Source organism: Hyla sarda, chromosome 5 (genome assembly GCF_029499605.1).
Source record: "Hyla sarda isolate aHylSar1 chromosome 5, aHylSar1.hap1, whole genome shotgun sequence".
NCBI classification, from domain to species: Eukaryota; Metazoa; Chordata; class Amphibia; order Anura; family Hylidae; genus Hyla; species Hyla sarda.
The window spans coordinates 280,796,341-280,817,481 of NC_079193.1; the positions used below are offsets into that span (position 1 = coordinate 280,796,341).

At 43.8% G+C, this 21,141-nt stretch overlaps 1 protein-coding gene and 1 long non-coding RNA gene across 16 annotated transcripts in view; one reads left to right on the forward strand and one right to left on the reverse strand.

The window, feature by feature from the left end:
- The window catches only part of DTNA (dystrobrevin alpha), a 444,962-nt gene that overhangs the window by 175,953 nt on the left and 247,868 nt on the right, over window positions 1-21,141 (forward strand). The gene's annotated exons all lie outside the window — the stretch shown is intronic.
- LOC130274046 (uncharacterized) overlaps window positions 15,949-21,141 on the reverse strand; it is a 50,287-nt gene continuing 45,094 nt past the window's right edge. For both annotated transcript variants that reach the window (XR_008844218.1, XR_008844219.1), the window contains exon 3: window positions 15,949-16,449. This is a non-coding gene — a long non-coding RNA (uncharacterized LOC130274046). The remainder of the gene's footprint in view (window positions 16,450-21,141) is intronic.

Below are 21,141 nucleotides of genomic sequence, written 5' to 3' on the forward strand. Positions count from 1 at the left end.
CTGCGTCTGAGTTTTCAGACTGTGACTATTAACTAGAACTAGCTGGAAGAAGAGCATGCACAGTGAGACACACTTACAATGTAAGTTGGGATCGACCGATATTGATTTTTTAGGGCCCATACTGATACCGATAATCTATGAACCTTGAGGCCGATAGCTGATAACTTATACCGATATTCCGGTACAAGTTATCGGCTATTTCTTCCCAGCCCTGCAGAAGCCGCTGCAGATCAATGATTTAAAGCGGGCGCTTTAAATCAATGAACTTCAGCGGCTTTTGCGGGGCCAGAGACTGCCACCGCCACCCGCTTTTCTCCCCCTGCCTGTCCTCTGGCCAGAGACTGCTGCCGCCTGCTTCTCTCCCCCTGCTGGTCCTGAGTCCAACCAAAGCCGCTGCCGCTGCCCCATTGTCTCCCCCATCCCCGGTTTTATAATGACCTATACCCGGGGTCCCTGCTACTTCTGGCTACGGCAGCGTACTGAGCTGTCACTGTGCGCACTGACTGTGACGTCGCGTTGAGGACGTCACTCGTCATTGCGCAGCGCACAGCAACAGCGCAGGACGCCGCAGTAGTCAGAAGTAGCATGGACCCCGGGAACAGGTAATTATAAAAGCGGGGATGGGGGAGGCAATGGGGCAGCGGCGGCTGCGGTCTCTGGCCCGGGGGGCGGGGCATTATCGGCAAGGTAATTGCCGATACCGATAATGTCCAAATTGTGAATATCGGCCGATAATATTGGCCAAACCTATAATCGGTCGATCCCTAAATGTAAGTCTGTGGAATTGCCTTGGTCAGCCATGCTTTTCTCCCTGCTCCTTCTAACAATTGATCTGGGTCTGAACACTTAGTCTCTAAGACATATCAAAAGTTTTTTAAAGCAACAGGTACACTTTAATGGCAGGTGGCCTTTTTACTACAGCCCACAGAATAGAGGATATTGAAATCCTTTTTATTAAAGGGTACCTCTCATCAAAAAAACTTTTGATATATTATAGATTAATGTATGCAGAATAACTTTACAATTGCATGTTATTAAAAAATATGCTTCTTTCTATTTAATTTTCCACTTTGAAGAAATGACCACTAGGGGTCTCCCTACCAGTCCTGGCAGCAAGCATTTCAGACTCATGCTGGAGTCCTAAACACTACGAGCTGCCAGTCTGCTTTGTTCACAAAGGAGAACACTCAGAGCTGCCAGCCTGCTTTGTTCACAGCCTGTTTGGCTGTGAACAAAGCAGGCTGGCAGCTCTGAGTGTTTAGGACTCCAGCATGAGTCAGAAATGCTTGCTGACAGGACTGATCGGGAAAAATACAATAGAAAGAAGCATATTTTTCATTAACATGCTATTGGAAAGTTATTCAACATTCATTAATCTAAAATATATCAAAAGTTTATTTGATGAGAGGTACCCTTTAAAGAGCCTTTTTAGGGTTACAGATAAGATAATTCTCAGACACCATCCAGAATTTCTTGTTTTTTTTTTCCATAGAAGTCAAGAGACTATTTTACCCTTTTTTTTTTTTTTTTTTTGTCAGAACCCCCAAGGATCAGAAAAAAAGTTTTTTTTTTTAATACTCTCAACATTTGGAGAATTATTCTTAGGTACCTAGAAGCTACTGCTGATAAGAGGTCAGATCAGAATCTTCTTGTTTTTCAAAATGTGGGTAGGAATAGAGGCAAAAAAGCCTCTAAATACACAGTTGTTAGGTTGATTAAGTTTGCCATCATGAAAGCATACAGATCAGAAGGAAAAGATTGTCCTCTTTCAGTCAAATGTACATTCTACAAGGGCAGTCTTTTCGTCATGGGCTCAGACTGCAGACGCATCTCTAAAATGAAGCTGCAGGGCGTCCATGTGATGGAGCCTTCATACATTCATCCGTCTCTACAGAGTGGACATGCTGGCCAACAGGGACTATTCCTTTGGGTCCTTCAGCCGTGGTCCCTCCCCAAAGCTTCTTATCTGGTATGGCTTTTTTGTGGAGAAAAGGAATTATTTCCTACCGTTAATGCCACTAATCGTTCATGAAGGCATCACCGTAAGTCCAACCCTTTAATATTGGTGTTTGGTTTGTTGTAGCTCACCTCCTAGTAGTAACTTGGAAAGCACTGGGGTGTGGAAGAGGAGGTGTTCTTTTAAATCCTTGTTTCCTGTCCCTACAGTGACGAGGGAACATCCTCCTTCATGGCGCCATCATGAAGGATTAGCGCACAACAAATTACCTTTAGGAAATAATTATTTTTGGCTGCGCCATAGTGCACTTATCACAAGCCCTCTCAGAAAAAGCCTATTGCCTAACCCCACAAGCTGAGAGGCCATGCAAGGGTTTCCTTTTTTTCCTCTGCTGAAATTCTTTCCCATTTTTGGAAAAATATATTTAGAGTCAATTACACAGTTTAAATATGCTCATGTAAATTAATATTGGGAATGCATTTCTAGAAATTGGGAATTACAGTTGAAACTTGTGATTTACAATTCTTTTTTATGCTTATGGCTTTTCTCCAGTGTAGGCTTAGTTTGGTTTTTAGTTCTCATACAGTGTGCCTCTTAAGTGGAAAACTGTTAACCTGTTCACCCACACTAAACCCAATACACTGGGTCATAGTGCTGGTTAACAGGAGTCCAACGAGGGGTCACTTATCTGAATATGTCCTGTCGGTCCTGAGATACGTCCCCCAGAAGATCCTCTGCTGTATTCAGTGAATCGCGTGCAGGGGGCGGGGCTTCACTGGCTCAATGTACATATTCATTGTCTGTGACTGCGCATCCTAGTGAAGTGGAGTCACAAACAATGAATATGTAAATTGAGCTGTCGAAGCCCCGTCGCACGATTCACAGAATTCAGCAGAGGATCTTCTGTGGGACATATTTAAGTAAGTTACCCATCTTTGGACTCCTGTTCACCAACACTATAACCCAATGTAGTTTTCCTTTTAATTGGGCTATTTTCTCTTAGAATTTTAGCCTCTTAAAGGGGTTTTCACATCAACAACTCTTGTGACCTATCCTGTGCATATGTTATCAGTTTCTGATTGCTTTTAATCAAAAATCAAACTGTTTTGCTGACCTCCGCCTACGTGCCTGCGCCCATGTCCTGTTCTGCCTGCAGTTGGCACTCCAGTGTTCTAGGAGCATCAGACATCAGCGGTGATGCTCTGTACTTAGGAGTATGAAGTGTCACAGCAAGGCTGCTGATTGGCTGTGGCAGTCACGTGACACTTGAGTGCTGTCCAGAGATATCTGATGCTGAACACAAGAGGCAGAATGGGGGATCAATGTTGTTTTTTTTTTTGTTTGATTTTTTATTTTATTTTTTAAACCTGAAATGCCACTGACTCATGCAGGGGGAAATGATAGGACACTAATGACTGTGACACGGTGAGTTGCAAAAACAGTAACAACTGTGAAACATGGGGGAGATAAGGGGACACTAATGACTGACACAGGAGAGGAGGGAACGCTAATGACTTATGTCACATAAAGTGATGTCAGGTTACATGATGTGCAGCATCATTGCTCCTAACTTTAACTCCTAACTCCTCCTAACTCCTTAACTTTTTTCTCCTAGATTCTTAAAAGGGTATTCCAGGATTTTTTTTTTATTTGACTATGCTACGGGGGCGGTAAAGTTAGTGTAGTTCAAAATATAGTGTCTGTACCTGTGTGTGACGGTTTTCTCACAATTCTTCTGTGATTTTCACTCCGAAATTTATTTTTAACAGCATACAAAATGACTCAGATTTTTCCCAGCTTGCAATGTGGCCAAGACCTGACCTGTCAGCTGATGACAGGGAGCCTGTCTGCTTCAATGGGTGGAGCGATCGCTTGGTGGGAGAGAGATCAATCTGGAACAGCTGTAGGCACCTTGATTGAATACCACACTGATTTGAATGGATGCAGCTCATTTATGTTTCAATGGGTGGGGTGGCTGATGTGTGGAAGGGAGGAAGATGGAATTGTGGGATTTGTAGTAAAAAAAAAAAGTCAAACAGGAAATACTAGTTCACAAACAGCTAGCCACAGTATTATGGTAATCTCACAACATAGCCATTTAGCCCCAAGATAAGCGCAGATCCTTCCCCTAAGCATGTCCATTACTGTCTGCCAGGTATGTACTAAAATCACCTTATGGTGGATAACCCCTTTAACAAATTTGTCAAGCCCTGTCTTAGGCTGGGTTCACACTACGATTTGAACTACGGTTCCCGTATACGGCTGGGAGGAGGGGTGGGCGGGGCTTAATCGCGGCGCCCGCACTCAGTCGACCACGTTTTTGCCTGCGGTCGGGAAACCGCATACGGCCGAAAAAGCAGCCGACTGGAGGCTGCGGTTCACTCCGGTCGGCTCATAGACATACATTAACTACAGTTCCCGAATACGGCTGAGTGCGGGCGCCACGATTAAGCCCCGCCCACCCCTCCTCCCAGCCGTATACTGGAACCGTAGTTCAAATCGTAGTGTGAACCCAGCCTTACAGACACTTACAGACAATAGTGCTTCCAAATGTCCATTTCAACTCAATGTCAGATAATAAATATGGGGCTGTTTCTCTAATCTTGGGAGTTTGGAACTCCCTGATTTCACCCTTTTTAGTTTATATTCTAGATCCTTTTGTTCAAAGGATCACGCTCTCGTAACTAAAAACTAGCCTATTTTGAACTTGAATCCTGTGTTTTTCTTTGGAACCTAAGGCACTTAGGCTAATATCCTAGATTCATGGTATATGTCAGCATACTGGCAGAATGGTTTGCCAACATATAATGCAGTGTACCCGCACCTGAATCATAGTCTAAAAGCCAGTAGATCGGGTCCATTTCTCAATGCATACACTTAATAGAATGTGTTGGCATAAAAGAACCGTTCAGCCCATCAAGTATGCCCAATATTCTGAATACTATTCCTTGTCCCTATCTTATATGTAGGATATCCTTAAAGGGGTACTCCGGGGGTCAACGTGTTTTTCCGTTTTTGACTTAACCTATTTGTTTTGTTTCATTTCTATTCTTGTTGTTTAGCCTACTCTATTACCGTTCTTTGTTGTCTTTTTATCCCCCACTTTGTTTTCCTATCTTTGCTTCTATTTCCTGTTTCTTGCTGTGCTGAAAACTACAAATCCCAGCATGCCACATGCCATGCTGGTTTGGGGCGGCTCCTTTTTTTTTGTTCCGCCCTTTACCCACCCTACTATTTTCCCGGGTCGGCCCCCTTATACACAGCACACTAATATAATCAGCCCTGGTTGGGATACACTGGTATACACACACAAAAGGGACTACAACTCCCAGCATGTGTCATTCAGGAGTCTTCAGTCTGTGGTATAACACCAGCATGCTGCCTCTGTAGTCTCCTGGGGGTTGTAGTTCACCACACCTCTGTAGGGCATACACCAGTGTTTCCCAACCAGAGTGCCTCCAGGTGTTGCAAAACTACAACTCCCAGCATGCCCTGACAGCCTTTGGACATGCTAGGAGTTGTAGTTTTGCAACAGCTGGAGGCACACTGGTTGGGAAAACACTGGTGTAACATGATGTGTATGCTGAATAGGCTAGAACAGTGTTTCCCAACCAGTGTGCCTCCAGCTGTTGCAAATCTACAACTCCCAGCATGCCCTGCTCAGGGCATGCTGAGAGTTGTAGTTTAGCAACAGCTGGAGGCACACTGGTTTGTAAACACTAGCATACACACACACATCAGGGACTACAACTCCCAGCATGTGTCATTCAGGAGTCCCCCCTCCCCCTTCACATATAGAGATCATTCCCAGTATGAGATTTATTCCCCTGCAGTCTATACATCCCCAGTCTGTGCACCTTCTCATCCTCCCCTTCAGATATCACTTATCTTCTCTGTGAGGTCCTTCTCCTGTGTAGACCTGTGTCCTTAGAATACAGAGCAGGGGGGAGGGGAGGAGCAGTGTACTCAGCTGGATGAGATGAGGGGGCGTGGCTTATTTATCTTATGCAGACAGAGAAAAAAAAAGCTGTGACATCTTGTCCACAACAGACTCAGAACTGTGGACAACAGTAAAAGAAAACCCTCTGAACTACAGAACTTCCTGCCCAACAAACAGGTAAGAAAAACACACACATGCTGCCAAAACATATGTATATTGCAAAAATACTAAACTTACAAAGAAGATGCCATATAGTCAAAAAAATTAACCACCGGAGTACCCCTTTAAGCCAATCCTATTCATGCTTAAAGGGAAACGGTCATACTGTTCACCCACACTAAACCCACTACACCAGGTTATAGTGCAGGTGAACAGGAGACCAATTCGGGCTCTCTGACTAATATACATGCCTTCATTCTGGCACCCGGTCCATCTGAAGATCAGCTTCTATCTTCGCTGAATTGCGCACTGGAGGCGGGACCGCCGGCTAAATTTGAATATTCGTGATCACTAGTCATGTGAGCGCTCAGTAGGCACAAGTGCTCACGTGACCAGCGACCATGAATATTAGGATTTACCCAGCTCCAGCACGCAATTCAGCAAAATAGAAGATGATCTTCAGAGGCACCGGGTGCTGGACTGAAAGTATGTATCTTAGTCAGAGACTCCACATTGGTCTCCTGTTCACCTGCACTATAACCCGGTGTATTGGGTTTAGTGTGGGTGAACGGGTTGACAGTTTTCCACTAAACTCCTTCACTGTATTTGTAGCTACACTCTACACACAGGCTATTCCATGGATCCACTACTATTTAAGTAAAGTAATTCTTCCTGATATTACTATAAATACCACACTCCAAAATGACAGATACCAGACATTCAATTATTAGCAATGTACAAGTGCATCCTGTATATACCTGTCAATATTGGTCCTATATATCTAGCATATAACAACTTGTATACATATGAAAAAAATTTGTTTAAACCACGAACTTTATTATGTTTTAAAAAACAGAATTTATTATTACATGGTTAAAAAATATATTACCATGGTAGACACATTATTACAAATCAAAAATGATACATAGGAGAACTTGTGATCTGCTAGTAGAGTAATGCAGCCATATCACCACTTACAAAATATACATCATATACCATTACAAAGGTGCTCTCAGTGTTAGGTATACATAATAGTCATAGGCACAGTCTGCCCCCAAACAGGTAGTCACACAAGTACATAAATAGTAACGCTAGTAGTGCTGGGTGCTGCCATAGCTGCGTATCATGCTAAACAAAGCTCACCCATAGTAACTGCAGGACCACGCTCCTTCACCCCTATGTACATTTCAAGAAGATCTAACTACAGGGCCCACCGCTTGTCTTTTATAACTCACCCAATCATCTGAGATTAAAGACGGCCAGTGTCCATGTTCCGCGGCGCATGCGCACTGACTCACCGGAACTGCTGCGGCCCCACTTCTGGCGTCACGGAGCTAGTGCGCAGACTCAGGAGGAATTCCTGATATTACTGCATAAACCTTTGCCCCTCTAATATAAAATATGTCCTCTTGTGGTAGTTTTTCTTCTTTGAAATATATTCTCCTCCTTTACCGTGTTGATTCCCTTTATGTATTTAAAAGTTTCTATCATATCCCCTCTGTCTTGTCTTTCTTCTTGAAGCAATACATGTTAAAAATCTTTCTGTTAAGTTTTATACTGCAATTCATCCACTTGTTTAGTAGCTCTTCTCTAAACTCTCTCCAAAGTAGTACAGTGCTCCAACTGAGGTCTCACAAGTGCTCTGTGCTTCCAAAAGGCAGGTGGTCTTGTTTTTGAGTTCTGGAGAAAAACTATATTCGCTCAAAAATGGACCCCGTTTGTAATCAGTCCCCGGAGCGTGTTCACTCCGGGTCTGATTACGGTCGACCGCAGGGCCGGCGGCGTGTAACGTCAGCGCCTCCGCCCCCGTGTGACGTCAGCGCCTCCGCCCCCATGTGACGTCAGCGCCTCCGCCCCCGTGTGACGTCAGCGCCTCCGCCCCGTGTGACGTCACGCTCCGTCCCTCAATGCAAGCCTACGGGAGGGGGCGTGACAGCTATCACGCCCCCTCCCGTAGGCTTGCATTGAGGGCGGAGCGTGACATCACACGGGGGCGGACGCGTGACGTCACACGCCGCCGGCACTGCGGTCGACCGTAATCAGACTCAGAGCGAACACGCTCCAGGGACTGATTACAAACGGGGTGCCGCGTGCATGATCCCGGGCGTCTCCAGCTGCGGGACTCCCGTGATCAGGCATCTTATCCCCTTTCCTTTGGATAGGGGATAAGATGTGTAAGCACCGGAGTACCCCTTTAAGAAAAGTCATTTGGTCTCCCTGGAATGTTTTTCTTTTTTTTCTTTTTATTGTTTTATACACTCCCTTGATATAATGTTTTGTGAAATCCATACGGAGTCCAGCAGCCATGCTTTTTCATTAAGATTTATGGCTGCTTCTACTCCCTGCACGAGAATATAGAATTATTTGTGCCTGAATCATAATATACTCTCAAATGAAATTTAAATAAATAGGGGCAATGTATTACTCCCTTGAGCAGGGTGACCACTACACAGAACAGGTGGCCTCCATTCATTTATACAGGCTATATGCAGGGATGTGGAATTCCTATCGCCCGACGCTCGGGACATACAGTTCCGGGCGCCGGGCAGGTGAATTTTTCCGGCCCTTAGCCCAGCTTCGGGCAAGCCGGGCCGGACCTGACAAGAGCAGGGGCGCTCAGAGGAGTGTATGGAGCGGGCTCTCGACTCCTGCCCTCTCCGTACTCTGCAGCCCCCGGCTGTTCTCAGTAGCCAGTGGTCGCCGCTAATAACCAGCATGCGGCAATCGCGCAGCGGCCGGCTATAAACCTTTAGATGGCCACTGTCAAAGCTGACAGCAGCGTCTAAAGGGACATGTGAATGCTCCCTGGTGGTCAGGTGGGGTGGATCGAGCTCAAATCACCCCTTTTCCTATATAAAAACATGTAAACATAATAAAAATAAACATATTTAGTATCGCTGCGTGCGTAATTGTATGAGCTATTAAAATATAACATTATGTATCCCGTACAGTAAATGACGTAAAATGTAAAAAAATAAATAAATAAATACAAATTGCAATTTTTATAATATCCCAGAAAAAAAGTTAAAAAGTCAGATCAATACCAAAATGGTACCGATGCAAAAAAAAGATTATGGCGCAACAAATGAGCCCTCATACAGCCTGGTATGTGTAATAAATAAATTAAATAAATTAATTTAAAAAAATGCTACAGGGGTCAAAAAATGGCAATTAAAAAAAAATTCAAAAAAGTTCAGAATTTTTTTTTTATTAGTAAAACATGAAGGAAACTATACAAATCTGGTATCGCTGTAATCAGGCGGCCTAAAGTATCAAAATAACGTGTTAGCTCAACCACAAGGTAAATGGCGTAGAAAAGAAAACCACCAAATTTGCTTTTACTATTTCAATTTCACTTCACCGATTTATTTATGTATTTTTGTGGTTCAGAGAATATGTTATTGAAAAATAAAAGGTATCATTATACGGTAGTAGGTAGTTATGGCTATTATAGGGCGAAAAATTTGAGTGTAAAAGCGAAAATTGGCCCGGACAAGTGGATCGTCATGAGGGACAAGTAGATTTTGCTCCGTTTTAGTCCCGTTGACAAGTAGTTTTTTTTTATTAAATTTCCACACCCCTGTATATGTAGTGTTAGGGGAAAAAAGCAAAAACCTTTGATATTCAGGTACATGCAGAACACAATATAAAGGAATAAAATCACCGGTGTCTCATTAGAAATGTCAATTTAAATTTTTGAAGCTTTAACAGGCTCTTTCTGGAAACATATTATTTTCATTGTAAATGTGAATAACCTCATACCAATCCAAAAAATAAAGGAACAAAGAAATCTAATTTCTAATCACTTAAAAGGCAATGCCAGTGAGACTTCATTACATGTGGAATCTATGCCAGCCAGGGACTGCATATTTAAAAAGTTTACTGTAACATATTACTTCTGTCCTTCAGTCCTTCAAAAGCAGTTGTGGTGATGTCTTTCTTTACTGACAGTAATATAGACAAGTGCTGGATATTGACCAAATGGCTCCAGCGAGGTTGTGTGCATACATTGTTTTTTTTTTTTTTTTTTTTTTTTTTTTTTTGAGCTGTAAAATATGGAACAAAAATGTAAAAAAAATTTTTTTATTTTAAAGCAAGATTTTCAGACTTAAGTTTGCATAAGAAGAAGAATCCAACGCTCTAATAAAAGTCCATAAAAGCTTTTTTGCTAATCCATTAAAAGGAAGGTATATACTGAAGCTAAACAAGACGTTCTGGGGGAGTTTCCCCTTAGTCATAAGGATCAAAAGCATTTTTTTTAGGATGTATTTTGGCCTTGTTTATGGCTCGAAATATGTGCCAAAATTTGTCTTTATTTTGGAACATAATTGGCTGAAGAAATGGGTCCAACTGCTACAGCCATTATATTAGTTGTTATGGCTGTAAATGATTAGCTGCATGCAAAAAAGGAAAATTTACCATTGACTTCATTAGAACTAAAAAGTTCCAAAAGTGGTCCAAAAACATGATGACATATGGTCATTTTAAACCTTTCTGCCCTCCTGGGCTAGTGGTTGTAACAAGGGAGTGTGAGATAAGCACCTCTTATCCCCTGCTACAACCACTATTTAGATCCACTGTGTAAGGCCCGGGAGGGTCAAAACATTGGTATTTTGGATCTTATCTGGTATCAATTGTTTATTGCTGCTAATGCCTTACTAACCTACCTGCTGGTGTCAAAATATTATTTTGCTCTACTAATAAAGACTATTATAACTTTTAACTGGTTAATGGCTGTGTATTGGCACGGGCTCCCGACTCAAGCCCACGCATACCGGCCGGCCACCAGCTAATTCTTGTAGCTGAGGGCTGCCGTTAATAGCCGATATGCGGCGATCGCTGCGGCTGGCTATTAACCCTTTAGATCGTCGCTCTCTAAAGGCACATTTAAACACTCCCTGGTGGTCCAGTGGGGTGGATCGCCCCCCTGCAGCGCGATCGTGCTGAGGTAGCCTGGGGGCTTGCCTCTCCTCTCTGTGGCTGCTGTGCTCTGTAATTGATAAAGCCTGGCAAGACCAGGCTTTATCAATCGAGTGCAGAGCACACAGATCAATGTAGTTCTATGGAACTACAGGGTGTGCCATTTATTTGGATACACCTTAATAAAATGTGAATGGTTGGTGATATTAACTGCCTGTTTGTGGCACATTAGTATATGTGAGGGGGGAAACTTTTCAAGATGGGTGGTGACCATGGCGGCCATTTTGAAGTCGGCCATTTTGAATCCAACTTTTGTTTTTTCAATAGGAAGAGGGTCATGTGACACATAAAACTTATTGGGAATTTCACAAGAAAAACAATGATTTGCTTGGTTTTAACGTAACTTTATTCTTTCATGAGTTATTTACAAGTTTCTGACCACTTATAAAATGTGTTCAATGTGCTGCCCATTGTGTTGGATTGTCAATGCAACCCTCTTCTCCCACTCTTCACACACTGATAGCAACACCGCAGGAGAAATGCTAGCACAGGCTTCCAGTATCAGTAGTTTCAGCTGCTGCACATCTCGTATCTTCACAGCATAGACAATTGCCTTCAGATGACCCCAAAGATAAATGTCTAAGGGGGTCAGATTGGGAGACCTTGTGAGCCATTCAACTGGCCCACGACGACCAATCCACTTTCCAGGAAACTGTTCATCTAGGAATGCTCGGACCTGACACTCATAATGTGATGGTGCACTATCTTGTCAGGTCCGAGCATTCCTAGATGAACAGTTTCCTGGAAAGTGGATTGGTCGTCATGGGCCAGTTGAATAGCTCCCAAGGTCTCCCGATCTGACCCCCTTAGACTTTTATCTTTGGGGTCATCTGAAGGCAATTGTCTATGCTGTGAAGATACGAGATGTGCAGCACCTGAAACTACTGATACTGGAAGCCTGTGCTAGCATTTCTCCTGCGGTGTTGCTATCAGTTATGTGAAGAGTGGGAGAAGAAGGTTGCATTGACAATCCAACACAATGGGCAGCACATTGAACACATTTTATAAGTGGTCAGAAACTTGTAAATAACTCATGAAGGAATAAAGTTACGTTAAAACCAAGCACATAATTGTTTTTCTTGTGAAATTCCCAGGAAGTTAATATCACCAACCATTCCCATTTTATTAAGGTGTATCCGTATAAATGGCCCACCCTGTACATTGATCTCATAATTCCTCCTAAAAGTCCCCTAAGGGGACTAATAAAGGGTAAAAAAAAAAAAAAAGTTTAAATCACCCCCCCCCCCTTTCCCAAATTCCATATAAACATAATAAAAATAGACATATATGTGGTATTGCCGTGTGCCTAAATGTCTAAACTATACGTAAGTATACGTAATAAATTACCAAAATTGGGTATTTTTTTTGTTATTTTGTATACCCTAAAAAGATGTATAAAAGACAGTCAAAAAGTCCCATCAAAACAAAAATGGTACTGATAAAAACTTCAGATCACGACGCAAAAAATTAGCCCCCATACATCCCCTATGCAGAAAAAAAAAATGTTATGGAGGTCAGAAGATGACAATTTTAAACACACTAATTTTGGTGCATGTAGTTCTAATTTTTTTACAAGTAGTGAAATAAAATAAAACCTATATAAATGTAGGTATCCTTGTAACCGTATGGACCTACAGAATAAAGATAAGGTTTCATTTTTACCGAAAAGGGCACTACGTAGAATCGGAAGGCGTTTTATTTATTTATTTATTTATTGTTTTTTTTCCAAATTAAGCCCCACAAATATTTTTTTTCTGGTTTCGCCATAGATTTTGCTGTGAAATGATTGATTTTTATACAAAGTAAAATTGGTGGCACAAAAAAAGCCCTCATATGAGTCTGTTGGTGGAAAATTGAAAGCGTTTTCGAAGGTGAGGAGGAATAAGCGAAAGTGCAAAAATGAAAAATGGCCCAGTCCTTAAGGGGTTAAAATTGAGAAAGCGTTGTGGTTTTCAGACTTGCACCATGCCTTTTTTTGTGTTTATGTTGAACATTGGTGCAAATACCATATTTATCGGGGTGTACCACGCACCGACCTATAACATGCACCCTCATTTTACCAAGGATATTTGGGTAAAAAAAATTTTTTACCCAAATATCCTTGGTAAAATGAGGGTGCGTGTGTGTGTGCATGCGTATACCCCGATACTCCCCCAGGAAAGGCAGGGGGAGAGAGGCCGTCGCTGCCCGCTTCTCTTCCCCTGCCTTTCCTGGAGTCTAGAGCCCTGCTGCCGCCGCTTCTCCCGCTGGCTATCTGCGCCGCTGCCCGTTCTTTCCCCCTGACTATTGGTGCCGGTGCCCCATTGCCGGCGCCGATAGCCAGGGGAGAGAAGCGGCGCCGGCAATGGGGCAGCGGCGCCCATAGCCAGGGGGAGAGAAGGGGCAGCGGCACCCATTGCCGGCACCGCGGCCCCGTTGCCTCCCCCATCCCCAGTTGTATAATTACCTATTGCCGGGGTCGGGTCCGCGCTGCTTCAGGCCTCCGGTGTGCGTCCCATGCGTCGTTGCTATGCACGGCGAGGCGCAATGACGAGTGACGTCATTGTGTCTCGCAGCGCATAGCAACGACGCAGGGGACGCACACCGGAGGCCTGAAGCAGCGCGGACCCGACCCCGGCAACAGGTAATTATACAACCGGGGATGGGGGAGGCAACGGGGCAGCTGTGCCGCTGCCCCTTCTCTCCCCGTCTGTCGGCGCCGCTGCCCCATTGCCGGCGCCGCTTCTCTCCCCCTGGCTATCGGCGCCGGCAATGGGGCGCCAGCACCGATAGTCAGGGGGAGAGAACGGGCAGCGGCACCGATAGCCAGGGGGAGAGAAGGGCCGGCAGCAGGGCTCTAGACCCCAGGACAGGCAGGGGCAGAGAAGCCGGCAGCGCTGGCGGTCTCTGCACCTGCAAAGCCGCTGCAGTTCATTGATTTAAAGCGCCCGCTTTAAATCATTGAACTGCAGCGGCTTATCGGCATATAAAACGCAGGTAGACTTTAGGCTAAAAATGTTAGCCTAAAAAGTGCGTGTTATACGCCGATAAATACGGTACACGGATAATTTCCCCACTCAGTGCAGCCTTAGCTTAGTCGTGGCATTTGCCTCATATGACACATGCTGCCGTTTGGACAGACTAAGCTGTAATTGACTGAGTTTGTGCTCCAGTTGCAGGATATTAAGAATTACTACAAGCATCAAGTCACTTTGATAGAGTATTAATTCCTTGTTATGACTACTTAGTAAACTTTTTGTCGCCTGTAGACTTCCTATAGTTATTAAGCGCTGTTATTGTATCAGAAATATATCCCTTCTACCTTTTTTGCAGCATTTTTATTGAGCAGCACTTATCTTCTTTACTACTCTAGATGCTCCATTTTTCCCAGCTACACTTCACAATCTGTCCTTACTTCATTAAAATAAATGCTGATATATTTTTTGCATAATTACATTCATGAGTTGACTTTGTATTTGATAAGAGCAAATTGGCCGTAAAGTCATGTATAGAGTCACCAAGATATTAACAAATTAGCTTAATGTTGTAGTTAACGTGTTGGTAAAATCTTTGCTGTATGGGAAGTGGGTTGTCGGAAGAGGTAACTCCTTACAAAACAGATTTGTGACAAGCCACCTATGCATGACGACTTAAAGGGTACCTCTCATCAAATAAACTTTTGATATATTTTAGATTAATGAATGTTGAATAACTTTCCAATAGCATGTTAATGAAAAATATGCTTCTTTCTATTGTATTTTTCCCGATCAGTCCTGTCAGCAAGCATTTCTGACTCATGCTGGAGTCCTAAACACTCAGAGCTGCCAGCCTGCTTTGTTCACAGCCAAACAGGCTGTGAACAAAACAGGCTGGCAGCTCTGAGTGTTCTCCTTTGTGAACAAAGCAGACTGGCAGCTCGTAGTGTTCAGGACTCCAGCATGAGTCTGAAATGCTTGCTGCCAGGACTGGTAGGGAGACCCCTAGTGGTCATTTCTTCAAAGTGGAAAATTAAATAGAAAGAAGCGTATTTTTTAATAACATGCAATTGTGAAGTTATTCTGCATACATTAATCTATAATATATCAAAAGTTTTTTTGATGAGAGGTACCCTTTAAGTGTCACCCATGTGGTGTCACTATTTGCCACACATCTAAAGTAAAATAGGAAGTTATAAAAATGAAAAAAAAAATATATGCAATGTATGGAAGATCAAATTTAGTATTATTTTAAATGTTGATAATTTTGCCTATTTATTTTGAACATTTGCCAATACAAATGTTCATCTACGCTAGGGCTGGGCGGTATACGGGTTCATACCGAATACCGAAATTTTTGGGCTGCAAGATATGAATTTTTCCCATACTGCAATACCGGTTTGGCCCCTCCCCCTTGGGAAGGAATTATCAGCCCAGCGCTGCCCACATCGGGGAACTAATCATACATGACCCGCCAGCGCTGTTCTGCTCCCCCCCCCCAATTAATTATCAGCCCAGCGGGGTACTACTCACATATATCACCCGCAAGCACTGCCCTCCTCCTCTTTGTTAGGGGCCGCCGGCGCTGGAACTCACTGCACGCCAGTGGTCTCCAACCTGCGGACCTCCAGCTGCTGCAAAATTACAACTCCCAGCATGCCCGGACAGCCGTTGGCTGTCCGGGCATGCTGGGAGTTGTAGTTTTGCAACAGCTGGAGGTCCGCAGGTTTGAGACCACTGCTGTACGCTGTATCCCTATGCCCGGGATGCAAAAGATAAAGAAAATAAACTTTAACTTACCTATGTCGGCCTTACGCTGGGGGCAGGAACGTTGGACAGCCGTCAGCCTATCACCGGTCGGAGCGATGTCCCTTCTCGGCCGGTGATAGGCTGAGCCCACTGTCATGTAAGAAGCCGGCTTCTTGAAAGAAATACCGTTATATACCGTGGAACCGCCATAAGTTACAAAAATACCGTGATACACATATTTGCTCATACGGCCCAGCTCTAATCTACACTTCTGTCCACAGAAACGTATTCTTTATGTATTTCTAGTTATTTATATAGCCAAGTTTTCCCTGCAGCAATGTGCGCAGATTGTATTCATTCACCTCAGTACGAACATTGAATGTTATAATATACAATAATGGCTTTAGCCGTTTCCATGGAAATACGGGACAGTCATATGCATTCGACTAAGAAATCGTGCTCTCTGGTATGAGGAATTGTCAGTGATTTGTCCTGTATCTTGTCTTGAGGGAATGATATGAATTCCTTGTAATGGAGCCTCAATGCTGGCAGGAGGGTGGGCAGGAAAAGCGTAGGACCAGGAGAAGAGCAAGTTAGGATGAAGGGGAGGCAGATGACATTCTGAGTAGTATACAAGAAAGCAAATGTTTTCTCGGTCCTCACTTCATTATTCCAGGTGGTGTGTTCTTCTTAGTTACTTGTCATTGCTCCTATTTAGATGAGAGAAGCAGCGTGCTTGAGAATATAGTAAAAAAAAAAGTACCGTACAAGCATTAACCACAACTAAGCCTTTAATAGCAATACTAAGAAATCCCCCTGGCAAAAAATTACGGAATCACCAGATGGTAGCCCAGCTTTGTTACTTTGTAGCAGGTATATACATGACCCAAAACAAAGTTTATTTAACCCCCTTTAAAGGGGTACTCCACCTCTAGACATCTTATCCCCTATCCAAAAGGATAGGGCATAAGATGTCTGATCGCATGGGTCCCGCCGCTTGGGACCCCCCGCAATATAGCACGCAGCACCCACGACTCCGCCCCCGTGTGACTGTCACGCCCCCTCCCATAGACTTGCATTGAGGGGGCAGGGCATGACGTCACATGGGGGCAGAGTCGTGACGTCACGATCTTCCGTGGTCGGGAGCCAGACCCTCCAGTGCTTCCGGAGCAGTAACAGGTGGGCGCTGCGTGCTATATTGCGGGGTTCCCTAGGGATGGGACCCCCGCGATCAGACATCTTATCCCCTATTCTTTTGGATAGGGGATAAGATGTCTAGGGGGGGAGTACCCCTTTAAGGACACAGCCCAAAAAAAAAAAAAAAAAAAATTCATACCACTTCTACCTTGCCTTAGAAAAATGACATTCCACAGCAAGTTATTAGGTGATTTTTCATTTTTGCAAAAAGTATCTCTTATTATTAAAATGTAATCGTTAATAAGCCAAAAAGAAATGGCTGCATACAGACACATATTGGTAAATCTCCCCCCTGCGAAGATGAAAACGCTCTTTATCTTTATTCGAATAACAAGGAATTAAAGGGGTATTCCAGGAAAAAACTTTTTTTTTTATATATCAATTGGCTCCAGAAAGTTAAACCGATTTGTAAATGACCTCTATTAAAAAAATCTTAATCCTTTCAGTACTTAATCCTTTCAGTACTGTTCTTTTCTGTCTAAGTGCTCTCTGATGACACGTGCCTCGAGAAACACCCAGTTTAGAAGAGGTTTGCTATGGGGATTTGCTTCTAAACTGGGCGGTTCCCGAGACATGTGTCATCGGAGAGCACTTAGACAGAAAAGAACAACCTTAACTTCAGAAGCTCATAAGTACTGAAAGGATTAAGATTTTTTAATAGAAGTAATTTACAAATCTGTTTAACTTTCTGGAGCCAGCTGATATATATATAAAAAAAGTTTTTTCCTGGATAACCCCTTTAAGTCAAGCAATGCATGTTTAATGTGGAATAAGAAGGTGTAACTATGTAGAGAACACACTTAAATGGGAGACAACACTTAACCATCCCAGCATCCCCTTCAGTTTTAGAAATCATGGGGTTGCAGAGGTAAGAACCCCACCAATAATATTCTAGCATAGCCTATCTGAGCGATATTGCCATAAGATGGAAATCAATCAAGCTTGGTTCTTTAATATTAAATCCTGTTTAGGGTAAAGCCCTATTAATGTGTCTGATCGTCTTCCCTGTAATAAACACATTGGAGATGACTGAATAAGGCCACTGTGTGTGGTGCAATTTTTTTCTCATTATTTTCATTTTTGTTTGTTGAGAGTTTAATTACTATTTACAATTCGTAAAGACTCTGTCAAAATGGTAATTTTAGTGCACAGAATCAAAATGTGTGGCTTCAGGCATGAAAACTTCTTCTATTGAGTGTAATATGTACACTTATTTCTAAATGCTTAATGTGCCATCTGTAATTTTGCATTAAATTAGATTTGATGTTTGAACTTCATGAATATTTTTTTGTTTTAATGAAGCTAACTAGCAAAGCCTGCGGAAGCCATTGTTGTTATTGGAACATGGACTTGTCAACCAAAAAAAAAAATTACATTTTTATATCGGGTAGTATCTTTTAGTACACTAAGGGAGTATTTTTTATTGAACAAAAAGTATACTGTTTGATCAATGATTACAGACCCCCAACCAAAGCTGAACAATTAAAGGAAAACTGTCAGCCAGTTCACCCACACTAAACCCACTATACTGGGTGATAGTGTGGGTGAACTGGTGTCCAATGAGGGGTCACTTATTTTACTGTGTGCCCTGGCCGCTGAGTTCTCCCCCGATAAACTTATTTTTGTCCTCTCTGTACTCGCGCTTTAAAGGCAGTCCCCCAGCATCCATGTTTCCTTGGGTCCCAAAGGAAGGGGCCTTAGCGCGCCCCCGTGGTTTGCATATTTATGTTCTTTACATGCCATCACCGGAGCGCACGCTCTGTCTGCACAGCGCATGCGCTTTGAAGATTTTACGTAGCTCTTACGTCCTGTTGACATGAGAGCTGAGCGTCCCCGGAGAGCACTCCGTGGCGGGCCCTTGCTACTCCAGACTTCCGGAGTTTGCCGCTTCACAGGGTTTATTAAAGCTCCCCCATTGTACTTTATATTAGTGCAAGATGTTTGTTAATACATGCAGCAGTTTGTGTTAAAAATTCCAAAATATTGGGAGAAATAGGAAGAATATTTTTTCGTGTTCACTGTGTGGTAAAAATGGTGTTTATCTTCATTATGTTGCTCAGTATGATTATGGCGATACCCAATTTATATATCTTTCTATGTTGTTTTTCTTTTCACTAGAAAATACTTTTATTTCCCTTTTTTTGTTGTTGCCATTTTCTGATTTTCTTTTTTGTTGTTGTTGGTTTATTAAATTTTTTTTACTGCAATTACCGTTCAGGATAAATAACATTATCATTTTATAGAATAAGTTGTGTCGATACCTATTATTATGCATAGTTTTTTTTTGTGTGTTAAGATAATATATGGCTTTATTTGGAAAGGGACATTTATTTATTTTATACATTTTATTTTGATCATTTTTACCGCAAAATTTTATTCGCAGTGCATCTGTACTTCAGCTAAGCCTAACTGTCCATATTACACTGACAGTTCGCCTGTGAGACTACACAGGCTTCTATACTTGGCAGACAGGAGTCCATCATCTGGCCTCCTGCTGCTATAGCAGCCATTGGGTCCTCGTGATAGTATTGCGGGTCACCGATGAGGGAAAGGAGGAGCCCCCTCCCCCTGTCAATTGTACTGACCATGGCATTTATGGGGTTAACACTGTGGAGACGAGCACAATCTCTGTCTCGCAGCTGTGGAGATCGACAGCCGGTTCCCGACGACTATCTCCTGCTACATGTCCTGCAAGGCTGAAGATAGGCACGGCGTATGGGCACGTCCTGTAGCAGGAACATACCCGCTGCTAAGACATAGTTACATAGTACGGTTGAAAAAAGACACATGTCCATTAAGTTCAACCAAGGAGGTGAAGTGAAGTGGTATGGGTGAATGAAGGGGAAGGAATTCTATATTTCTGTATATGCGTTAAAGGGGTACTCCGCCCCTAGACATCTTATCCCCTATCCAAAGGAGCTGGGGACCCCAGGGATCGCTGCTGCAGCACCCCGCTATCATTACTGCATAGAGCGAGTTCGCTCTGCACGTAATGACGGGCAATACAGGGGCCGGAGCATAGTTATGTCACGGCTCCGCCCCAATACAAGTCTATGGAGGGGGCGTGGCGGTCGTCACACCCCCTGCCATAGACTTTGGCATTAAGGGAACGGGCCGTGATGTCATGAGGGGCGGAGCCATGACATCACGCTGCTCCGGCCCCTGTATCGCCCGTCATTACGCACAGAGCGAACTCGCTCTGTGCAGTAATGATAGCGGGGTGCTGCAGCAGCGATCCCCGGGGTCCCCAGCAGCGGGACCGCGGCAATCTAACATCTTATCCCTTATCCTTTGGATAGGGGATAAGATGCCAGGGGCGGAGTACCCCTTTAATGTTATTTTGTACCTACTCATACGTCCCAGAGCGGAAAGGGGTTAAGTGTGTTCATACTCGTAAAGCTGGATTTACATATGTCTGGCACAGTGAACCCAGCCTAGCAGTGCACATAAAGGATCTGTTAGATGCAAAGCTTGTAAGGGCTCCTCAACAGTATGGACATACAGCTCGTGCAATTCCACTGGCTGAATATCGCTTGCAGCAGGCGCCGCCAAATGCTTCTGCATTAGGACTATATAACCATGAACAGTCTCTATAAACAGCAGTGCAGCCTGCCCGAATTCCACCCAAAGAATGAACACATTGGTGTAGACATCTATTCTACTAGAGGATTCCCACAGAGGAATTCCGCTGGCAGAATATCTGCAGTGTGGTTGAGACCTAAGAATAATTAGTACAGTGACCTACGATGGCCCCGACATATATGATAATTTCAACATGCAATGGCTTCTCAGAGGCCATCGCATGTTGAAGGCAGCATCAACATACGATGCTTTTGTATGTCGGGGCCATCGCATAAACGGCTATCTGGCAGCGCAGACTGCTTCAGCTGCCACTGGATAGCAGTTTACGGTGCCCTGTGTGGTCCGCTGACAATCACTTACCTGTCCTTCGGGATCCCCTGCATCGTTGGCGCTCTCCATCGTCGTCATCACGTCGCTGCGCACGCCGTCCCGTCATCCAATAGGAGTGGCGTGCGTAGCGACGTGATGGCGGCGACTGAGAGCGAGGATGCCGGGGAAGCAGAGGCCTTGCCGGAGCGTCGGGGACACCACGGGGACGCAGCGACAGCGATGGAAGGCTACATCCAGGGCAGCGGTGACGGTCCGGAGTGGCGGGGACACGTGAGTATAACCTCCAATACCAG